We start from the raw sequence: 8059 nt of genomic DNA, 5'->3' as shown, positions 1-8059 counted from the left end.
GGGAATGTGCGGTCGCAGAAGATGCATGTGTGACTCTTCAGCGCCGGCGGCGTCGGGATCTCTTCAGTTGGCGTTTCGGGGTCGTTAAGGACATCTGTTTTTAACAATGCATCTGCTTCACTCATAAAATCAGCCATTCTGATTATGAGACAATTGTCTGCTGCTGATATGGCGGGGCAAGTTAAAGGGGTAGAGTGGGAGCTGCTAACCACCAGGAAACAGGAGTGGCAATCAATATCCAGTATGTTTAAGCAACGACGGGTGTATTGATGATAGCCACAATACTTGCCATGGTTACGAAACAAAGCACTAAATCATGTAAAGTATATGCACAATAAAATACAACTAATTCGTTATGTGGTTTTGCTGTTAATTTGTGTTCCTCCGTTTCCCCTCTCTTTTCTTTTATTTTCTTTAGATTATCTTGCGCGTGGTGGCTAATGCAATGAGACACACCTGACCCGCATCCTGGTTCATCACCTGCATCACCTGTTTTACCTTTACCTTTGTTCGGTCGAGTATTTTTGTTCTTAGGCTGATGCCAGCTTTTATTGGAGGATTGTTTTTGTTAGAATTATCAGAACAACAGCTTCTCTTTGCCTCGTCGCTGCATCTTGAGATCCGTACCCAGACCTGGTTCTTGCCAGAATATTTCAAATGAATGTATCTGATGTTGTCATCCATCGCTGTTTATAGGCAGGGTGGGAGGTACCTTCACAAGTCCACCGATCTACCTCTTTGGAGTCCCTTGTGGTATAAATGACCGTCACTTGAGGGTTAAGCAAATAAGTTTGAGTGAACAGGACCGTGTCTGGGACAACTCGTCTTCTACTTGCCTAACAACCTCGCTTCATAGTTTCCCTGCTGCTCCCAACATTAGCGGCAAAACCAAAACAAAATTGCTCATTACCAACTATTTTCAGATTTCCAGCTTTCGTCAGCTGCTGTGACAAATTGAGAAGAACTTGCTCCAACTAGAATTCAGCCACTTTTCTATCACCTTCTTTTGAAGTGCTCCATCTCCATTGTAGGCTTTCTGCATGTTTTCGCTATTTAGGCTGCTTCCTATTTGGAGACGAATTTGCAAACTGTAGAACATTGTCAGGCTTTTCAACTTTTAACAGTGGAAGGGGAGAATCAATCCTTAGCTCGGGAGGGGAGATCGGCAACCGACAAAGCAGTGCAGCCATTAGGGCTGTGGAGGAGGCCAAATGTGCTCGTGGTCGTAGAGCGACACAAATGAGTGCACTAGGGGGACAACAATTCCCTTCTGCTGGAACTTCTGCTCGATGATCATTAGTGTGATGCGTGTGATTGATATGGCACATTTCCGATGGCAGGTGGATGACTCATCTCAGCACAGAGGTCCCTGGGGCTTAATCTCATTTTAAGATGCATCTGGAGAAGGGGAGTCATCCTAGATAGGCTGTTGTAAATTACAGTGTATAATAAGCAGCACACTTTGAGCTATTCCAGGCAGGCTAAACTGGATTATTGCTGCATTGCATCAATCAAAAGCAACCGTCTGGGTGGATTGAGGGTCCAGACAAATGCATCGGATGCGGCACAAATGCAAGAGTAAAATTAATAATTCAGCTTGCCATGATGACGACAGAAGTGTACAGTGTTGAGGCGAGAAGGTGCAAACAACACAAGGTATGATTCATGGCAGTATTCATACTTGAGTATATGTGCATCCAGCCTCCCAGCATTCAGTGTGAAACCTAAACGTGCAGTTCTAGCAGTGACATGAAGAAATTTACTCAAGAACTGTCCCTAAATACAAAGGAATACCATGGGTACTTTGTTTTTTTGTAAACATACATAAACGCTATATCATATAACAGTCAGGCGACTTTTCCATCAGGAGGACGAGGCGTTGGTGCTAGAATGCCACCTGGGCAACATGGCTGCCAAACAAAAGAACACTATTTGAAACTACAAAAACTACTTCAACCGCAAACTGGGTCGTTTAAGCAAAGACTGCCGCATTTTGGAGCCGTTTTCTTTTTGGAATTGCTGTGAAAACAAAACTGGGACATTTTCAAGCCAAAAGAAAACCTGGATATTTTTAATGGGACATTGAATTCAGCTGATCGCTGATATACTTAAAGGAAATGTCAGGAGGTCTACCTTTTTAAATGTTTCTTTTCTCTAAACAAAAAGACTAAAATTAAACACGAGTCAAGAAACAACCCTAATCCCTTCGATTCATTTTCATTAGCAGGGAATTTCGTTTTCATGTAGTTTTAGTTAAACCTGCAGTATAGAACACTTGTTTCCCTAATGGCAATAAAGGTAATTACACAAATACTTCTGGTGTGCAACGACACAAAGGGCTCAAATCTATTTGTAAATCCTGCACTGATGGTATAATTTAAGCTTTGAAAGAATAGAGTGGCGTACTTTCACAATGTTTCGCTAACTCAAGTACAGGATTCTTTGAAGAACTCTTGTTGCATGCATGGAGCCGAAGGTGGAAGAGGTTTATCGTATGGGTGTGAAGTGGGTGCTGATGTAGAGTATCTGTTGTGAGCAAAACCATTAACCTTGATAAATAAAAGGTATAAATTCAACAGAGGAGGCGTAGACAGCCAAGGTTAACGATTTGGGATAAAATATATTTCTGCCCTCGGGAGATTATTTTAATTATAAATTCTAGAGAATGTAATTCTATAAATGAGATTAGCTGCTGTTCGCTGCTTCCCATAATGATGGGACTGTGTAGGGAGGATAGAGAAGCGCTTTGCATGAACAATCAGTCTGCACATTTTATACAGTTGAAGACGGTCGGACTGTTGACTCCAGCGCCGGTAACCATGCACAGATTCTATTATTCCATTAATGCTTTGAGCTTGAAAGCAAAACGCAGCCTGAGCACTCATTGTCTGCTGCTCGATATTTAATTGAGGGCTTTATTTGCACTTCCTTTCTTGAGAGTTTTCCGATATTGTAAAACTTTCTGTCTGAAGTGATTTCTTATTCCTTGCAATGATAATGAAAAGCCTGCAGCACTTGAGTTCTGCATTGATATTTCTGATTTCTGTTTCGCGTGTCAACACTTTACATTACATTAGTATCTTCCACAAATACAGAAACAATTTGGCCTGCTAATCTAATGGTTAAAAATTGTACGATACCTGGGATGGGATATAAAGTAATAGACAAAAAATATCAAGCGTAGCCTTGCACACAGCGCAGAGTTTATTGTAGCCTACTCATCTTCCATATTCCTCCACATTTGTTTCCATGGTCACACAGTCTTGAGGGGCTTTCACCAAATGTATTTTATTGGACCGAATTCTTATTAAATTGAGAAATAGTAATTTAATATCAATTTTTAAAAAAAGGAATAATATTTGTTGTGCACTTCCTCCATGCTGGAAACATCTATGCAGCTATTTCACTTTCACTGTCTGCACACGCATGAAAAAAAACCCCACAGCAACTTTGTAAGAGATATTCTTTTTCCCTCTCAATTTCTCTTTGGATTTTGTCTTTCAAATTCCTCTTGTGTGCTTTCCATTCTTTCATGGTAGGTTGGGCTTCTCAGGCATTGTCAGGTTTGTTTAAATTTTTAACAAGCGGGAAGAAGACTAAGGGGAGAATCCCTCATCTGAAATCGAAGGTATATTTCCCATGAAATGCTGTGCGGTAACGTGGAATAGGCTTTTCATTTTGTGTCTTCCCATGCCGCTGGCTCCTTTAATGCAAATGGTGAATGCAGTGCATGTTTCTGCATTCACAGCCTGGATTGGTCGACCAAGAATATCTATGCACAATTTTGTTCTTCTTTAAATCCAATGTATTATTTTTTCAACCTTTGCTCTCGGTGAGCAGTAGGTTTTGCAGGATTCGTTTCTGTGAGGGTTGCCATGTTTGTCTTGGCTGCTGTTTGATTTCTGTCCCTGCACAGCTGCAGAGGCAGCATTGATCAGAACCAGACACGACTGTTATTCATTCCACCTAATACATTCCTGCCTACTTAGGCCTGCCTCTCTAATGTGTTCCTTTCCAGAATATGCTATCTGCTTGGTCAGATTCTTCAATCCAAGAATTCAAGTTCAAGTAGGAATGCGTACTTAAATGTAAGGTAAACGATGCCTTGCTCAAGGAAAGCAGTTATGAAAGAAAATAAATCCTGCACTGATTTTCAATGATGCTTGCAAAGCGTGTAAGGCTTAATTACAGCTGAAGGATTGTATAGCAGAAGTAGAATAGAAGTCTGAGCCCGATGAGATGCATGCCGCTGTTAAATGAAGCAGAGGAGACCAGGCTGTTTGCAAACTGGCTCCATCTCCTGGAGGCAAAAAGGGTGGGGCGCTATTGAATGCACCCCCATGTTTACATGTCCACATGTTTCTCGAAGCTAGATCGCTTTGCTTAGTAAGAATTAGTGTGCAGCATTGAATGTGTATGTATATGTATATATTGTTCTAAATATTGATGACTCGCAACATGTACTGCACTTCATTGTTTAATTCCTGCTAAATGCAGTATACTAAAATATAACTACAAAAACAGCGCATGCATTTGATAAAAAAATCAATTTATAATGAACGGTGAACGTCGAGCACTCAATGTGAGACCCCTGACCACATTCTAGAGTCCTGCCTCAAAGGCTGCACTCTAGATGAGTAATAATAAAAAATAATGCACTATGGTCTATTTGTTGACTATTTTTCTGGGGTTATATGCAGGTAGAATAAAGAATGAATTGCCCAGCCATGTCTATTAGATGTGGCCCCTTGTAAATAGCACAAGAAAAAGAAATGAAGGGAAAAGAAATAAAGGAGAAGGGATATGAAATTCCTTGAATAACCACAACCTTCTTATCACAGAGCAATTATTTTTTTTGGCTTGCAGCAGTTCGCCTTCCCTTCTCTCTCAATTTCAATTAATTTCCTGCGGTAAACATGTTTCTTATTTGTGATCACACCTTTCGAAACCTGCGCCGCCGTGTGTCTTCGCTCATTCAAAACCTATTAAAGGCAGAAACGTCATATTCTGACACGTTGAAATGTCAGCACGTTGATATCTGAATTGATATACACTCCACAGTTCGCAAGTGCGCTGCTGCCTTGTCTGGTTTCCAAACATATTCGATTTTCCAGTGGGAGACCTTCATTTGCACTCAGCTGTTTTGTGGGGTTACAAAACAAAAGCTGATCCCTTTTTATTGTGCATCCTAAGCCGGTGAGTGACGTTTGTGAGTTACTGCTGCTCCACATTGCCAAAGCTGGGAGGGAAATTGCTCACCACCATGTTTCAGGACCTCACATGGAGGTGAATACAAAAATATATATATTTCTCTCCTTTAAGAAACAACAAGTCCAATATGTTTTGACCCTTGACACAAAATGCCTACACAAAACCTGCAGGGGGGGGGGGGGGGGGGTTTGAGACGCGGTTGATTGTGTTCTATTGATTCACAGCTTTTCTTTGTTTTTTTGAGATTTGTGATTTTGCAAGCCGTGCTTTTGAAAGTGAAAACCTCACGGCAGTCTTCTGTTCATTTGCTGCTGTCAAATGCATTTTTTTTGTCACAATTGGTGTGCATAAAACATACATTTGTCTTCAAAGGAACTGCTTTCAAAAGACCCTTGGGTCTTTGTCTCACACCAGAAAATTAGCATTTCCCCTTTTTTCACTTTCATGTAAAGATAAACAAACTAAATTGACATTGTAACTTAACAGTCGCATTAAAGCGGATGCTTCCCCTCAGCTCTGAACACCCACTGAGTATTTATTCTCATGTGAGATCTTTAGCTTGTTTGCTCATTTGCCGTGTCACAGCCTTTTACAAATAAATCCACAGCTTCTGAACAGCAGTCAATATTAATTGCCTGAACTACACACACAAAGGGCGCTAAGTGCGTTGTGCTCAGTCGCACGCTGTAGGTCCATATGTTGGTGCTGTAATGATACAGGGATCTGGCTTCAGAGGGAAAACGGTAAATGACAAGAAAAACTGGTTTCCTGGTACATTAGCTCTGTGAAAAAAATGGACACTCAATTAGTCTCCAGATTTCACTTGAACCCACTCAGCTTTCATGGCTGTCAAAGGCGGGCATCTAGCGCCATGGCTGTTCACCTTCAGCGGTGCCTGCGAGGTTGGGCTCTCTGGAGCTAACAGATATGGAGAAGCGCCCGATTTCCTTTCGGCTAATTAGCTTGGCTACAATATCAGTGACGGTCCTTATCAGCCCCGAAACCTTCTGTTCGCTCTTTTTTTTTTTTTTACACTGCCTTTATTTTCTCTGGAGGGCAGCGTGTTGGAAAAGCGAACAGTGACCGGTCTGCATTTGTGTGTGATTGAAAGTAAGGGTTATGCATGTTCTCAACGTGTACATTTAAAAATTTTGGCAAGAACGTTGCCACGCATCAGATTATGAGATATGAACTAGTGAAATCCTCAAACTGCATTAACTCAACGGAAGTGCTGATTCTAGCACAGAACTCCGGGGGTTCTCTGTCTCCATTTTTGAAACTCCTCTGTTGTCAGAAGGCCACTTTTTCCACTCGGTTCTCCTGCTCTTGCTCTCTCCATGTGCTCTCTGGGCCACAGCTCCTCTAATCATATTTTATGAAGCTAGAAAATAGCATAATCTGACAATAAATAAAGCAATCAAAGTATTCATTACGCAATTAAATGTGAGAGGTGTTTGGGGGGGAATCGACAAATTCACTTTTGATGATAATATATTATCATGCTGCTTATGTGGAATCGTTCTGGAGTCGACTGTGACGGATGTGGGCAGACTGTAACTGTTGTTTGCTCGAATTGACATTGAAACCTTATTCTGACATTAGAGAAACAAGAAAGGACATTTCCCATATGTGATGGGGGGGGGGGGGGTCTGTAGCATGTCCAGTGATGTCCCTGCCTCTAAATCCATGGCGCATTGAATTTAATATTTTATTGGTTTCATATTACCAAAAATACAAATACTAACTATCATTATCTATAGGGATGACAAAAAAATATACTAGCAAAATGATTTAAAACACAAGAAAACTTTACCACTTTCTATTTTACTGCATGATCTCTGAACCAAACATTATTCTAATGCATGTAATCCTTAGAGATGGTACAGCCCCGGCATGCAGCCATTCAGAATGCGCCAGTGCCCACAAATGCCTGCTCAATCCCGGAGCACAGACGCCAAGGGGCTCAGGGTAATTTCACACTCGGTTATGATTTTGTCCCCAAAAAAAAGAAAAGAAAAAAGGATGCGGGTTAGGATAGAAGTTTGGGTTCCCTTCCGAATGAGGGGGGGCCGCATGGTGTTGCTAATCTACAGAGACCTGAGAGCCCAGTTCTTGTCAAATAATTTCATGTGTATTTGTGTATTACATAAAACAAATGACAGCGATTATGACTGTGTAGAACCAATAAAGTTGCGTTGGTACCAGCAGTATTCACTGTGTAGAATCTAGAACAGAATATATGCAATAAACGTGTGTTGCTGCATAGTTGATGATGACAGGAGAAGAGACAAAGGACCTGAAAAACAGACTCTAAATTCACTGTGTAGAATCTAGAACAGAATATATGCAATAAACGTGTGTTGCTGCATAGTTGATGATGACAGGAGAAGAGACAAAGGACCTGAAAAACAGACTCTAATGCTTTCTTAATGTGCTTCGTTGAAATATTTGGCTGTGTGACATCACAGGTTGACACATGACACAATAATAACGGACTAAAAGATGCATGTGACAAAATAATAGCACTGACGACCATTAAACCTTAATGGGTTGGCATAACTAACGCGGCTTGACCTGCTGCAGCACAACCAGATTCACAAATTGAATTTCTGAACTAGACTTATTTAACACGCACAGCCAACAGCTTTAATGTGATAATGCATCATAGCTTGCCATACTCTTATGTCAACAGGGAGAATGAATGCGGCCGCCATTACGTGACTAGTTTGCATCTTGCCTTGCACGCTACACAGAATTACTGCCAAGCAAGGAATGTCAAGGCAACCTAATGCCTTGTGCCTGAAACACATCTCAATTAAGCTGAGACTGGGCAGGTGTCTGGGAGTTG

At 41.2% G+C, this 8059-nt stretch overlaps 1 non-coding gene across 1 annotated transcript; it reads right to left on the bottom strand.

Annotated features, from left to right (window-relative positions):
• Positions 1-3859: 3859 nt before the first annotated feature.
• Positions 3860-3945, bottom strand: LOC137895403 (small nucleolar RNA SNORA16B/SNORA16A family). Its single transcript, XR_011105550.1, has one exon. It is a non-coding gene; the product is annotated as a small nucleolar RNA SNORA16B/SNORA16A family (small nucleolar RNA).
• Positions 3946-8059: the final 4114 nt, after the last annotated feature.

Source organism: Brachionichthys hirsutus, chromosome 6 (genome assembly GCF_040956055.1).
Source record: "Brachionichthys hirsutus isolate HB-005 chromosome 6, CSIRO-AGI_Bhir_v1, whole genome shotgun sequence".
In the NCBI taxonomy this organism is placed as follows: Eukaryota; Metazoa; Chordata; class Actinopteri; order Lophiiformes; family Brachionichthyidae; genus Brachionichthys; species Brachionichthys hirsutus.
The sequence above is the reverse complement of the archived record's forward strand: the minus strand, read 5'-3'. Positions and strand labels throughout refer to the sequence as shown.